Source organism: Oncorhynchus mykiss, chromosome 17, assembly GCF_013265735.2.
Source record: "Oncorhynchus mykiss isolate Arlee chromosome 17, USDA_OmykA_1.1, whole genome shotgun sequence".
In the NCBI taxonomy this organism is placed as follows: Eukaryota; Metazoa; Chordata; class Actinopteri; order Salmoniformes; family Salmonidae; genus Oncorhynchus; species Oncorhynchus mykiss.
Genome location: NC_048581.1, coordinates 9,888,463 through 9,905,043, shown reverse-complemented (window position 1 = coordinate 9,905,043; position 16,581 = coordinate 9,888,463). Strand labels below are relative to the sequence as shown.

Sequence of the window (16,581 nt, the reverse complement as noted above, 5' to 3'; positions counted from 1 at the left end):
GCCTTGGTGCCGCGCTCTACGACCGCGAGACAGAGGGAGAGAGAGGGAAACAGAAAGAGATTGAAAGCGGAAGAGTGGAAACGAGAGAGGGAAGATTAGATGTATACAGGAGAGGAATGGAAGAGACTGAAAGGTAATGAAAACATGAAGGATTGGGGGAGAGAGAGGTGTTAAATAGCTGAGTTGGAGTCAGAAACAGAGGAATGCAGAGGGAGTGTTTGTGGTGTGTGAGCCGTGTACTAAGAGATTGTCGTCTGGCCTCGAGGTCCCTCCCACCAGTCTCCTTGTCTGACCCCTAAACAGAATGGAAGTACAGCTGTCCCTCTCTAAAGCACCAGATATCTAAACCACGACCACTAACGAACCTTCTCCTGACATAATCACCCGGCCTTTACGGAGCAGACATCTTAATCCACAGCCACTCAGAGTAGTGTCTGCACTGTGCAGACGGTCACTTCAAATGGGAGGCCACCGAGGAAATCAAACGTGAGAACCATGCTCTACCAACTGAACCATACAGGACCTCTACCCTGATCTAACTGTCTAACTGAACCCCACAGGACCTCAACCCTGATCTGACTGTCTAACTGAACCATACAGGACCTCTACCTCTACCCTGATCTGACTGTCCAACTGAACCATACAGGACCTCTACCATATCCCTGATCTGACTGTCCAACTGAACCATACAGGACCTCTACCCGGACCTTACTGTCTAACTGAACCATACAGGACCTCTACCCTGATCTGACTGTCTAACTGAACCATACAGGACCTCTACCATATCCCTGATCTGACTGTCTAACTGAACCATACAGGACCTCTACCTCTACCCTGATCTGACTGTCTAACTGAACCATACAGGACCTCTACCTCTACCCTGATCTGATTGTCTAACACTCACAGCAGAATAAACAGCTGTAGGACTACTAGGTGCTTAGAGTTTCTGACAATCTGTTTTGTGTCACTGTGTGTACCACAATGACCATGGAGAAAAGAAAATAAAATTCTCTGGTTTTCTGAGGTCAGACACAAGATTGTAGCCCAACAAGGCTACACGTCCAAACAAGGCTACACGTCCAAACAAGGCTACACGTCCAAACAAGGCTACACGTCCAAACAAGGCTACACGTCCAAACAAGGCTACACGTCCAAACAAGGCTACACGTCCATCTCCAGAGACTTTGATGTTCCTGTTTCCACCGTACGTAATGCTAACTAGAAGTGTAAGGCCCATTCCACTGTAGTCGACCTCCCAGGACGTGGCTGTAAGAGAACACCTGATAGAAGATCGCAGCGACGGATTGGTTGAAAGGTGGAGAAAGCGCCTCGATCAACTGCCACACAGATTCAAGCTGACCTTCGGACACACATCGGTACGACAGTTTCAACTCTGTCCATCTGTCTCCAACTCAATGAAATGGGGGTTTTATGGTAGGAGAGCCAGCAGGATCCCACTGTTGGGAGAGAGACATCAGAATTGGCCCAAAACACACATGAACATTTCAAAATCCTTCTGGGAGAATGTCCTGTTAACAGATGATACCAAATTAGAGATTTCTGGTAAAGCACACCATCTCTGTGTGTACAGCCTTCAAAGAACGAACACCTTCAATACAGTCAAATATTGAGGAGGTTCAGCCTTCAAAGAACGAACACCTTCCCTACAGTCGTACATCACAGCTCCATCTAGATATCTGGTAGCAGTACATCACAGCTCCATCTAGATATCTGGTAGCAGTACATCACAGCTCCATCTAGATACCTGGTAGCAGTACATCACAGCTCCATCTAGATATCTGGTAGCAGTACATCACAGCTCCATCTAGATATCTGGTAGCAGTACATCACAGCTCCATCTAGATATCTGGTAGCAGTACATCACAGCTCCATCCATCTAGATATCTGGTAGCAGTACATCACAGCTCCATGTATCTAGATATCTGGTAGCAGTACATCACAGCTCCATCTAGATATCTGGTAGCAGTACATCACAGCTCCATCTAGATATCTGGTAGCAGTACATCACAGCTCCATCTAGATATCTGGTAGCAGTACATCACAGCTCCATCTAGATATCTGGTAGCAGTACATCACAGCTCCATGTATCTAGATATCTGGTAGCAGTACATCACAGCTCCATCTAGATATCTGGTAGCAGTACATCACAGCTCCATCTAGATATCTGGTAGCAGTACATCACAGCTCCATCTAGATATCTGGTAGCAATACATCACAGCTCCATCTAGATATCTGGTAGCAGTACATCACAGCTCCATCTAGATATCTGGTAGCAGTACATCACAGCTCCATCTAGATATCTGGTAGCAGTACATCACAGCTCCATCTAGATATCTGGTAGCAGTACATCACAGCTCCATCTAGATATCTGGTAGCAGTACATCACAGCTCCATCTAGATATCTGGTAGCAGTACATCACAGCTCCATCTAGATATCTGGTAGCAGTACATCACAGCTCCATCTAGATATCTGGTAGCAGTACATCACAGCTCCATCTAGATATCTGGTAGCAGTACATCACAGCTCCATCTAGATATCTGGTAGCAGTACATCACAGCTCCATCTATCTAGATATCTGGTAGCAGTACATCACAGCTTCATCTATCTATCTAGATATCTGGTAGCAGTACATCACAGCTCCATCTAGATATCTGGTAGCAGTACATCACAGCTCCATCTAGATATCTGGTAGCAGTACATCACAGCTCCATCTAGATATCTGGTAGCAGTACATCACAGCTCCATCTATCTAGATATCTGGTAGCAGTACATCATAGCTCCATCTAGATATCTGGTAGCAGTACATCACAGCTCCATCTAGATATCTGGTAGCAGTACATCACAGCTCCATCTATCTAGATATCTGGTAGCAGTACATCACAGCTCCATCTAGATATCTGGTAGCAGTACATCACAGCTCTATCTATCTAGATATCTGGTAGCAGTACATCACAGCTCTATCTATCTAGATATCTGGTAGCAGTACATCACAGCTCCATCTAGATATCTGGTAGCAGTACATCACAGCTCCATCTATCTAGATATCTGGTAGCAGTACATCACAGCTCCATCTAGATACCTGGTAGCAGTACATCACAGCTCCATCTAGATATCTGGTAGCAGTACATCACAGCTCCATCTATCTAGATATCTGGTAGCAGTACATCACAGCTCCATCTAGATATCTGGTAGCAGTACATCACAGCTCCATCTAGATATCTAGTAGCAATACATCACAGCTCCATCTATCTAGATATCTGGTAGAAGTACATCACAGCTTCATCTATCTATCTAGATATCTGGTAGCAGTACATCACAGCTCCATCTATCTAGATATCTGGTAGCAGTACATCACAGCTCCATCTAGATATCTGGTAGCAGTACATCACAGCTCCATCTATCTATCTAGATATCTGGTAGCAGTACATCACAGCTCCATCTAGATATCTGGTAGCAGTACATCACAGCTCCATCTATCTATCTAGATATCTGGTAGAAGTACATCACAGCTCCATCTATCTAGATATTAGGTAGCAGTACCTGAGCCTGAAGGTAGGGAGGGCCAAGAGGGCCAAGAGACCAGAGGTGGCAGAACAGAGTACTCTGGTTGGGGTGTAGGGTTTCAGCAGAGCCTGAAGGTAGGGAGGACCAAGAGACCAGAGGTGGCAGAACAGAGTACTCTGGTTGGGGAGTAGGGTTTCAGCAGAGCCTGAAGGTAGGGAGGGCCAAGAGACCAGAGGTGGCAGAACAGAGTACTCTGGTTGGGGTGTAGGGTTTCAGCAGAGCCTGAAGGTAGGGAGGGCCAAGAGACCAGAGGTGGCAGAACAGAGTACTCTGGTTGGGGTGTAGGGTTTCAGCAGAGCCTGAAGGTAGGGAGGACCAGTTCCTCTTGCTGCACCGTAGGTAAGTACCATTAGCATCCACACTTCTACATTCATGTGGATCCAGTGACACAAAATGTAGATTTAATTGATTTTTAAGTCAGCCTATAACGCAACAAAATTTGAATAAAGTCAAGGGATGTGAATAGTTTCTTAAGGCTCTGTACATACCAAACACAGGCTCTAGTAAAGACTCTGGTCTTCACCCAGTAGCTCAGACTGTCACTGGTCATAGTAAAGAGACCTTCACCCAGTAGCTCAGACTGTCACTGGTCATAGTAAAGAGACTCTGGTCTTCACCAGTAACTCAGACTGTCACTGGTCATAGTAAAGATACCTTCACCCAGTAGCTCAGACTGTCACTGGTCATAGTAAAGAGACCTTCACCCAGTAGCTCAGACTGTCACTGGTCATAGTAAAGAGACCTTCACCCAGTAGCTCAGACTGTCACTGGTCATAGTAAAGAGACTCTGGTCTTCATCCAGTAACTCAGACTGTCACTGGTCATAGTAAAGAGACTCTGGTCTTCACCCAGTAGCTCAGACTGTCACTGGTCATAGTAAAGAGACCTTCACCCAGTAGCTCAGACTGTAACTGGTCATAGTAAAGAGACCTTCACCCAGTAGCTCAGACTGTCACTGGTCATAGTAAAGAGACCTTCACCCAGTAGCTCAGACTGTCACTGGTCATAGTAAAGAGACCTTCAGCCAGTAGCTCAGACTGTCACTGGTCATAGTAAAGAGACTCTGGTCTTCACCCAGTAGCTCAGACTGTCACTGGTCATAGTAAAGAGACCTTCACCCAGTAGCTCAGACTGTCATTGGTCATAGTAAAGAGACCTTCACCCAGTAGCTCAGACTGTCACTGGTCATAGTAAAGAGACTCTGGTCTTCACCCAGTAGCTCAGACTGTCACTGCTCATAGTAAAGAGACCTTCACCCAGTAACTCAGACTGTCACTGGTCATAGTAAAGAGACCTTCACCCAGTAACTCAGACTGTCACTGGTCATAGTAAAGAGACCTTCACCCAGTAGCTCAGACTGTCACTGGTCATAGTAAAGAGACCTTCACCCAGTAGCTCAGACTGTCACTGGTCATAGTAAAGGGACCTTCACCCAGTAACTCAGACTGTCACTGGTCATAGTAAAGAGACTCTGGTCTTCACCCAGTAACTCAGACTGTCACTGGTCATAGTAAAGAGACCTTCAGCCAGTAGCTCAGACTGTCACTGGTCATAGTAAAGAGACTCTGGTCTTCACCCAGTAGCTCAGACTGTCACTGGTCATAGTAAAGAGACTCTGGTCTTCACCCAGTAACTCAGACTGTCACTGGTCATAGTAAAGGGACCTTCACCCAGTAACTCAGACTGTCACTGGTCATAGTAAAGAGACTCTGGTCTTCACCCAGTAACTCAGACTGTCACTGGTCATAGTAAAGAGACCTTCACCCAGTAACTCAGACTGTCACTGGTCATAGTAAAGAGACCTTCACCCAGTAACTCAGACTGTCACTGGTCATAGTAAAGAGACCTTCACCCAGTAACTCAGACTGTCACTGGTCATAGTAAAGGGACCTTCACCCAGTAACTCAGACTGTCACTGGTCATAGTAAAGAGACTCTGGTCTTCACCCAGTAACTCAGACTGTCACTGGTCATAGTAAAGAGACCTTCACCCAGTAACTCAGACTGTCACTGGTCATAGTAAAGGGACCTTCACCCAGTAGCTCAGACTGTCACTGGTCATAGTAAAGAGACCTTCACCCAGTAGCTCAGACTGTCACTGGTCATAGTAAAGAGACTCTGGTCTTCACCCAGTAACTCAGACTGTCACTGGTCATTTCACTTCCCTTACATGCTTTTAATGTGTTCCCATTGTGACTCTTGGTGTGTTAGGCTACAGGACTAGTATGTTTTAGTTGGAAAATACAATTGTCATCAGATGCCTTATTCTTATCATATTTTGTAATTCCAGACCAATATCCCTGAGATTAATATTGTATATAATGTTATGATAGCATGGCTTTTTGTAGCATTTGGGGGGTTTTACCTTAGTCTTTCAATAAAAGGTATTGTTTTACTAATATGACATTACTAGTGCATTTCCCTTCTCTGCAAGGCACTGGAAAACCTCCCTGGTCTTTGTGGTTCAATAATCTGTGTTTCAAATTCACTGCTCGACTGAGGGACCTTACAGATAATTGTACGTGTGGGTTACAGAGATGAGGTAGTCATTCAATAATCATGTTAAACACCATTATTGCACACAGAGTGAGTCCATGCAGCGTATTATGTGACTTGTGTTGGAAACTGACTAATGCAGGCTGTATCACATCCGGACATGATTAGGAGTCCCATAGGGCATCGTCCGGTTTTGGCCGGGGTAGGCCGTCATTTTAAATAAGAATTTGTTCTTAACTGACTTCCCTAGTTAAAAGGTTAAACAAACAAAACAAATAAAATACTGTAAATTCATACTTTGTCTTTGCAGCTGTATGATCCAGTGCGGTTTAATTTAGGCGGTAAATTTAGGCGGTAACACAATAAAATGTGGAAAAGGTCAAATATACTATCCAGATGATAAACTGTCTGATCACAGAACATAGAATTCTACAAAAACACCTCCTTTCACTAGAACAGCTGTAACTCATCATTCACAGTAACAAGGTCTTCTGATTTCAAATGATCAATCCTTACACAATAAGACAAGAAAGTAGAGCATGTTGAGTCTATCGTCATTAGGAAGTTGTGCTCAAGGCAGTTGTTTGAGGAGGGGGGGGGGGGGGGGCACAAGAGACATTTCACAGGTGTTTTTTCTTGACTGATTACCGTTTGATCGATGTGTATTGGATGTCATATCATTTGAAAGGGCTGTTTCTCAGCTTTCAAAATATGTATCATACTTTCATATATGGTTTGACAACAGTAAAGTATGCTCATTAATGTAGGCACTGGTCACGGTCTCAGAAAAATTCAGGCATTCCAAAAGTCTCTCCGATGATGCAACAATGCCAATATGGCGATTTCCAGTTAGCTGGTGTTCTAAAGACTAGTGTTTCATTCTCCTTCAACTGAGAGTGACAAACAGACAGCTGACAGTTACAAATGGGCCATGCAAAAACACAGACATCCTGTAGCTTACCACAAACACACAGAGTACTGTGGTGAGTGTTTTTGTGTAACTATGTGTGTGTACAGTAGATTGTTCCGTTGCCCTACAAACTGAAGAAGGCCAAAACAGTCAGTTATAAGACCAAATCCTGACATGTGGAGTCAGTTGTTCCTCCATACAGACTGTGTTGTTTTGTCCAGACCGTGTTGTTTTGTCCAGACCGTGTTGTTTCGTCCAGACTGTGGTAACATGTTAAAGAGTGTGACATCACCAGAACAGGCTCAGTGGCTGTTATAAAAGTCTAGAGTCATGATCCAGGGGTCATCCATGTTATTAGATGTGTAGAGAGAAGGGAAGTGAGAAGGTGACATGATTTCTCTGTACTCAGAGGAAGAGAGATGTTCACAGGTCTATCTTTAATTCTTAAAAGTCTAAACCATTGGGGGGGAAACACATTGAATAACACATTCATTAAATGGCAAAGAAAACAGTCCAAATATAAATGATAATGAATACGGTTCTGAGGTGTCTGTCCCTAATATCTAGTAGATAGAAGATCAGGAAATCTGGTTTGTTTTCACTCGTTTTTCGCACACATATTTCACTCGTTTTTAATTAAGGCACAAAACTACCTTCATACTTCAATTTATTGTATTTATTTTTTAACAGGTACCGGTTACCTTCAGACGAGTTCTGTGAACGGAGAACACCATCGTGTTCGTGAGAGCCATCTTCCCATAGAGGGGGGGGGGGGGGCATAATAGTTTGTAGGTGAAACCATTCGGATTAGTGATGCACTGATATGACATTTTGTCCGATACGATTGATATGACATTTTTATCCGATACCCGATATTTATCCTTGCCAAAAAAAACGGTAATGATACCGATAACCGATATTGAAAAATGTTGCGGCCTTTTATGGATTCGAGTACAGTTAAATCGTTAACACACACACGGACCCAGCGGTCTAAGGCACTGCATCTCAGTGCAAGAGGCGTCACTACAGTCCCTGGTTCGAATCAAGGTTGTATCACATCCGGCCGTGATTGGGAGTCCCATATGGCGGCACACAATTGGCCCACCGTCGTCCGGGCCGTCATTGTAAATAAGAATTTGTTCTCAACTGACTTGACTAGTTAAATAAAGGTGACACACACACACCACCAAGTGTGTTGTTTTTATAACCAAAACCTATTTTTTTCACTTACTTGCTGTGCTGTTTCATTGTTTATTTGTTCAGTCGTTTCATTCTCAACCAAGATTTCTACGGAACACCGTTTGGGTTCCATCGATACGTCAAATAAGACTATTTGACATGTTCACCAATCAGGACCTGAATATGACTCCACGTTCACCAATCAGGACCTGAATATGACTCCACGTTCACCAATCAGGACCTGAATATGACTCCACGTTCACCAATCAGGACCTGAATATGACTCCACGTTCACCAATCAGGACCTGAATATGACTCCACGTCAAATAATAATTAAAAATTTTTTCATACATTTTTTTTAAAGTAGTTATTACACCATCACTCGTATTTCATATGTCACAACGATTCATCGATACGTATGCTATGATACTGGTAAACTTGTCTCGAGCACCTACAGTGCTGGTCATAAAAATAGCTAGCTAGCTCATGGATGCAAACTATCTTCTTCCCCATAAACAATGCAAAACATCTGTTTTAGTAGCTAGCTAGCTAACTATATAGCTAGCTAGCTAACTATATAGCTAGCTAGCTAACTATATAGCTAGCTAACGATATAGCTAGCTAGCTAACTATATAGCTAGCTAGCTAACTATATAGCTAGCTAGCTAACTATATAGCTAGCTAGCTATATAGCTAGCTAGCTAACTACATAGCTAGCTAGCTAACTATATAGCTAGCTAGCTAACTATATAGCTAGCTAGCTAACTATATAGCTAGCTAGCTAACTATATAGCTAGCTAGCTAACTACATAGCTAGCTAGCTAACTATATAGCTAGGTGTCGTCATCTAAAATAACCCTTACTTATAAGACAGTTCTTATTTGATTAATCGTGGTCGGACCCATCTATGTGAAGCTAGCCACAATAAGGATTAACCACAATAGTGGATTTTGTGGTTAGCCTTCAAAAATAAAAGTATGGCATAATTCTACTATCTGTATTCATTTGCATCACAGTCAATTACATACTTTTATTTAGAAGGCAAAAAGCAAATTCCACTATTGTGCCTAATCCTTATTGTGGCTAGCTTCACAACACATAACCCGGTCCAGTCAAGCCTCACTAGCCAGATGAAGCTAGCTGGCTGCTTATAACGTTAGCTTTGGTCAACAGGGTTAAGTAGCTGGCTAGCTATTTATTTTCATGAACTGAAGTTCAATTTCAATAGGCGAACAACAAGTGGCAACCTAGCTAATACGTACTCACAGGGATTCCTAAATCATTGCTAAGAATAATGAAAATTACTGCAATTTCAACTGGTCATTGTTTCCAGGCTGTCTGTATTGGTGCTAGCTAGGTACCAAGCTAAAGCTAGCTACACTAGAAGTTGCGGTTGTACAAATTATGCTTTATTACCAATGCGGTATTGTAAACATTGTTCGTGGCCGGTGTTTGCAGGCTTTTTTTGTATAGCTTTGACAGTGCTACTGTATCTTTTCTGGCACGCAAAGACCCTAAACGGCATTCCATAGTATGTATGTCGAAAAGCTAATAGCAGTGACGCTATTACTGTGTAACTTCCGGCAGGTCAACATCTGAAAAATAGCGCACTTGTTAGTGTGTACCGGTGCTCGACCAGTCGGCGAAAGCCGACATCACCCACGACAGAGAACGGTTGACTGTCAAGGGCAATGAATTCCATTATGTTGGCTTTAAATGGATTTCGCCTTTGAGTTGTCTCGCTGAAATTGTCTTACTCTTTCAAATACCTCCTCGACTTGTTGACTGCTCGATCCACACAGCAGACATTGTGGGCCAGGTTAGGAATGCTGTGTTGCAGTGTAGCGCAACATTTTACATGGCGTTATTACGTCATGTACCTACTTTGTACAGGTATGCACAGTAGCTTCAACATAAGTTTCTAACATCGGGCGTTAAACTAGACATCGGGCCGATACCGATGTTGCCATTTTTAGCTAATATTGTCCGATTCCGATATGTTCACCGATATATCGTGCATCCCTAGTTCGGATGTTAAGAACCGTTTTTTTTTTGTGAGAAGACCGGTGTTCGGTATGTCATTGTCTGACAAACAACGCTGTAGCTCAGCCACCGTCCACCACAGATGCAGAAGTGAGACATCGGCTGTGATTTGAGACGCATCCAATGCAACAAAACATTTCTAGATGAAATTGACAGATTCTGATGGGGATGACCGGTGCTTCCTGACTGACTCTAGGGAGCTAAACAGATTCTGATGGGGATGACCGGTGCTTCCTGACTGACTCTAGGGAGCTAAACAGATTCTGATGGGGATGACCGGTGCTTCCTGACTGACTCTAGGGAGCTAAACAGATTCTGATGGGGATGACCGGTGCTTCCTGACTGACTCTAGGGAGCTAAACAGATTCTGATGGGGATGACCGGTGCTTCCTGACTGACTCTAGGGAGCTAAACAGATTCTGATGGGGATGACCGGTGCTTCCTGACTGACTCTAGGGAGCTAAACAGATTCTGATGGGGATGACCGGTGCTTCCTGACTGACTCTAGGGAGCTAAACAGATTCTGAGAGGTGTGTGTGTGTGTGTGTGTGTGTGTGTGTGTGTGTGTGTGTGTGTGTGTGTGTGTGTGTGTGTGTGTGTGTGTGTGTGTGTGATTAAGAGAGAGGAAGTGCGTGTCTCATATATCAGAACTCTAAACACTGAGCTGTCTGATTTATACTTCCTGTTATGCCAGTGTGTGTGTGTGTGTGTGTGTGAGTACTGGGAAGAATCAGTAAACACTAGTTTGAATGCAAACAGGTCATTACAGATGGAGACACACCCTTTGCGGGAGCCTCATCCCTTCTTTCCCTCTCTCTCTCTCTTCGTGTTTCTTAAAGGAGAAGTGATTTTTTTTCTTACAACCAAATCTAAAAACAAATATGTAAATGGTATGTTCTAGAAGTATCCCCCCTGTATTAGGTTGTATTCCCTGTAGTGTGACTCGAGCCGTCTCACCTACACAGCTGTTCCGTTCACCGTGTAGCCTGCTGCTACAGGTAACTCCCAAAATAAAGGAAACACCAGCATAAAGTGTGTTAACAGGGCATTGGGCCACCAGATCAGCTTCACTGTGCCTTGGCATACATTCTACAAGTGTCTGTAACTTCCTGTATGGAAGCAACCCATGCTTCAGTTTCAATATACTTTCTACCCCTCTTTTACTAAAGCGCACCCTTTATTTTGGCAGTTACCTGTAGAATGGAAAGGAGAGGTGTCGCTGGAGGCACATCAAAATGGACAGGAGAGGTGTCGCTGGAGGCACATCAAAATGGACAGGAGAGGTATCGCTGGAGGCACATCAAAATGGACAGGAGAGGTATCGCTGGAGGCACATCAAAATGGAAAGGAGAGGTATCGCTGGAGGCACATCAAAATGGACAGGAGAGGTATCGCTGGAGGCACATCAAAATGGACAGGAGCGTTGTGGCCAAAGTTCAGGATGACACAATGTCATGTGTAGTTATAACTGTTATATTAGTCTACATTCTACTGTCTAGTTATAACTCTGTTATATTAGTCTACATTCTACTGTCTAGTTATAACTCTGTTATATTAGTCTACATTCTACTGTCTAGTTATAACTCTGTTATATTAGTCTACATTCTACTGTCTAGTTATAACTCTGTTATATTAGTCTACATTCTACTGTCCAGTCTGTCTAGTTATAACTTTTATATTAGTCTACATTCTACTGTCTAGTCTGTCTAGTTATAACTCTGTTATATTAGTCTACATTCTACTGTCTAGTTATAACTCTGTTATATTAGTCTACATTCTACTGTCTAGTTATAACTCTGTTATATTAGTCTACATTCTACTGTCTAGTTATAACTCTGTTATATTAGTCTACATTCTACTGTCTAGTTATAACTCTGTTATATTAGTCTACATTCTACTGTCTAGTTATAACTCTGTTATATTAGTCTACATTCTACTGTCCAGTCTGTCTAGTTATAACTCTGTTATATTAGTCTACATTCTACTGTCCAGTCTGTCTAGTTATAACTCTGTTATATTAGTCTACATTCTACTGTCTAGTTATAACTCTGTTATATTAGTCTACATTCTACTGTCTAGTTATAACTCTGTTATATTAGTCTACATTCTACTGTCTAGTTATAACTCTGTTATATTAGTCTACATTCTACTGTCCAGTCTGTCTAGTTATAACTGTTATATTGTCTACATTCTACTGTCTAGTCTGTCTAGTTATAACTGTTATATTAGTCTACATTCTATAAAACAGCAATGCTGTGTGTGTGTGTGTGTCTGTGTCTCTGTGTGTGTGTGTCTGTGTGTGTCTGTGTGTGTGTGTGTGTCTGTGTGTGTGTGTGTGTGTGTGTGTGTGTGTGTGTGTCTGTGTGTGTGTGTCTGTGTGTGTCTGTGTCTGTGTGTGTCTGTGTGTGTGTGTGTGTGTCTGTGTGTGTGTGTCTGTGTCTGTGTGTGTCTGTGTCTGTGTGTGTGTGTGTGTGTGTCTGTGTGTGTGTGTCTGTGTGTGTGTGTGTGTGTCTGTGTCTGTGTGTGTGTGTCTGTGTGTGTGTGTGTGTGTGTGTGTGTGTGTGTGTGTGTCTGTGTGTGTGTGTGTCTGTGTATCTGTGTGTGTGTGTGTGTGTGTCTGTGTGTGAGTCAGATAGACCCCCTATATGCGGCTCAGTGCAGCGAGTCTCCTCTATTCTTGTCATTCAACCACACACACAGACACACACACACACACTACTCCCCCTCTCCTCCTGCCTGCGTTATCAGTCGAGATGTTGTTTCGTTCCAATCTTACCGAGAATTAAGAGCAGTTTCAACCACAAGCGGAAAGTCATTTTCTCGTTTCCAAACAAACCGTATCTTTCTATTACATCAGAGAGAACCCCCCACCTCTTCTTTCTATTACATCAGAGAGAACCCCCCACCTCTTCTTTCTATTACATCAGAGAGAACCCCCCACCTCTTCTTTCTATTACATCAGAGAGAACCCCCCACCTCTTCTTTCTATTACATCAGAGAGAACCCCCCACCTCTTCTTTCTATTACATCAGAGAGAACCCCCCACCTCTTCTTTCTATTACATCAGAGAGAACCCCCCACCTCTTCTTTCTATTACATCAGAGAGAACCCCCCACCTCTTCTTTCTATTACATCAGAGAGAACCCCCCACCTCTTCTTTCTATTACATCAGAGAGAACCCCCCACCTCTTCTTTCTATTACATCAGAGAGAACCCCCCACCTCATCTTTCTATTACATCAGAGAGAACCCCCCACCTCATCTTTCTATTACATCAGAGAGAACCCCCCACCTCATCTTTCTATTACATCAGAGAGAACCCCCCACCTCTTCTTTCTATTACATCAGAGAGAACCCCCCACCTCTTCTTTCTATTACATCAGAGAGAACCCCCCACCTCTTCTTTCTATTACATCAGAGAGAACCCCCCACCTCATCTTTCTATTACATCAGAGAGAACCCCCCACCTCTTCTTTCTATTACATCAGAGAGAACCCCCCACCTCATCTTTCTATTACATCAGAGAGAACCCCCCACCTCTTCTTTCTATTACATCAGAGAGAACCCCCCACCTCTTCTTTCTATTACATCAGAGAGAACCCCCCACCTCTTCTTTCTATTACATCAGAGAGAACCCCCCACCTCATCTTTCTATTACATCAGAGAGAACCCCCCACCTCATCTTTCTATTACATCAGAGAGAACCCCCCACCTCATCTTTCTATTACATCAGAGAGAACCCCCCACCTCATCTTTCTATTACATCAGAGGCTACTAGAATGAACTGAGGTGAGAGAGACGTCGACTGTTTTCTGAGAAACAAAAGGTGTTTTCTTTGTTCACATCTCCAACTGTCGGCTAAAGACTGAAACTGGACCCACCTCCACTAGTTGACTTCCAGGATGCGGGTCTAGTTCACTTCCGTCTCCCGGTTCCTCACTTTACAACGTCACTATTCAGATCCTCTCAGCCCATTTACACAGACAAAACCCTGTCTCTTGACATTTAGTTAGCTTCTTTTTGGGATATGTTAAAGGGGTAGGAGGTAAAGAACATGGTACATATTGACCCAGCTGGAGACCCTCTGTATCTGTCCCTCACCTTCTGCCTCAGTCCCTCACCTTCTGCCTCAGTCTCTGCCAGTCTCTCACCTTCTGCCTCACTCTCTGCCTGTGTGCAAGTGGATGTGTTTGAGTTGTCGTCGTCCCCCCCCTCTCACACACCTTTACAACGTTTAATTGACAGGCTACTAAAGAGATAAGGTGATCAACAGTCTATTCGTGGTGTTGTGGTGAGCTCTGTGTAGATCTACTGGGGGCAAAGCCGTGCTGGACAGGGCAATCACCGTGGAGGAGCCGCCCGGCGCCGGGGGGCAATAAAAACAACAGATAACACCGTGAGATCAACTCTGACCCATTAAATAGCCTTCATTTACGCGCTCTCCCGCCGAACGCTCCACAGAGCGAGTGTGTGGGAATTGCAGAAGCAGAGCGCTTACAACATGTGGGTGCGCCAGGCCGAGTGTGCGCCTTTTTTAGTTTTTTTGGTGTGAAACATGTTGGTTTGACAAGTTTAGAAACATTACTCTCAATAGGTCTATGCAACATGCTGTAATTCACCATATGGCAGCTGGGAAAAAAGAACAGAACAAAAACATGTAGACTAAAAAAGCCACATAAAATCTATATATTTTACAGCCTATATCCGGGAAACGAGCACATACACTACGTGCACAGGTCAACTCTTGCATCTGTGCAGTTACCACGGAATGTCACGCGATACAGCGGTGCAACCGCGAGCCAGCCAGCGAGACACAGCAAAAACCGAGAATATTTTACAAAGGTTATTAACATTTTTTTTTTCCGTAAGGAAAAACTCCACAACCATTATCCAAAAGTGCTGAGAATGCGTAATGTTCTTTTACGACTTGTTTTTACGAGTTTACCAAGTTAAACCAGTCATTAAGGCCTATAACGTAGCCTAAATTAAGTTTTTCGCAAGTAGCCTATCCGAGTTTAGCTTTCACTCACTAAACAATGAAAATGTGCTTTCGTTAAAACTAAAAACATATTAAAATATCAAATTCCTTACCTTAGCGCCTATCCCTTCATATCCGCTTCCAGACACGAGTTTAGTTTTTGTTTAATCCATAAATTTGGCCAAAAATTACAATCCAAATGTGACTTTCGAGTGACTTTGGTCGTTTGGCCGCAGTTTACCTGTGCGCGGTAGAGAAAGGGTGCGGCAGAGCTTGCTCTCTGTCTCTGACTGTCAGAATGTGGCCTCGGACAACCTGGGAGCCCAACGTACCCGCCTCCACTGCTCCCCGGTTGGATACTGGAACGGCAAGACAACCAATGAGAGGAGAAGAAAGGATGATTGACAGCGTAAGTACAGCGTTTGGCGAAGGCAGTGTTTTTACCCCCATGCTGGGCTGTAGTGTTGGGTGTGATTTTGTTTTGACAAGGAGCAAGACATTATGTATAGAACAAGACAATAGAAAGGCTAAAGGGTTCCTGGGACGTCTGAAAACAGATTATGCTATAGGCGTTAGGCGATGACAGTGAAGACAGATTATGCTATAGGCGTTAGCAGATGACAGTGAAGACAGTTATGCTAGGAGGCTAACAGAATAATACTCTACACATTATAAACATTGAGATGGGACAAAGTACGTTTAAAATAAGCAAAATAATATAATTATAGCCTGCATACATTTTTAGCTGTCTCTCCCTCACCATAGTTAATAAATAAAGGTTAAAAAAAACATTTTTTTAAATATATATATTTCATGGACTGAGGTTGAGAGCTCTTTTTAGGCAGGACGGTGGGCAGGCATATTACCACTGGCCGTGATTGGGAGTCCCATAGGGCGGCGCACAATTGGCCCAGCCGTCGTCCAGGTTAGTGTTTGGCCGTGGTAGGCCGTCATTGTAAATAATAATTTGTTCTTAACTGACTTGCCTAGTTAAATAAAAGTTAAATAAAAAAAAACGTCTGTTGTTATGCGGAGTGCCTGGACACAGCCTCCCGCCAAAAAATACTAAATAAACACATTTTCACAAGCTCCTTTTAGGCAGGACGATGGGCAGGCATATTCTTACAATGATACATGTGTAGATGTTTATATTTAAGCAATAAGGCCCGAGGTGGTGTGGTATATGGCCAATATACCACGGCTAACGGCTGTTCTTGTGCATGACGCAACGCGGAGTGCCTGGACTCAGCTCTTAGCAGTGGTATATTAGCCAGATACAACAAACTCTGAGGTGCCTTATTGCTATTATAAACTGGTTACCAACGTAATTAGAACAGTAAAAATGTATGTTTTGTCCTACCGGTGGTATACTGTCTGATGTACCACGGCTG

The 16,581-nt window shown here is 43.4% G+C and overlaps 1 protein-coding gene across 3 annotated transcripts in view; it reads right to left on the bottom strand.

Moving 5' to 3' along the window:
• The window catches only part of LOC110485424 (lysophosphatidic acid receptor 2), a 35,163-nt gene extending 19,620 nt beyond the window's left edge, over positions 1–15,543 (bottom strand). The window contains exons 1-2 of one of the 3 annotated variants that reach the window (XM_036948870.1): positions 15,304–15,543; positions 11,407–11,607 (exon numbers count right to left, since the gene is read on the bottom strand). The gene's annotated coding sequence lies outside the window, so the exon portion shown is untranslated. The remainder of the gene's footprint in view (positions 1–11,406; positions 11,608–15,303) is intronic. The other 2 variants (XM_036948868.1, XM_036948869.1) reach the window with 2 other exon arrangements.
• Positions 15,544–16,581: the final 1,038 nt, after the last annotated feature.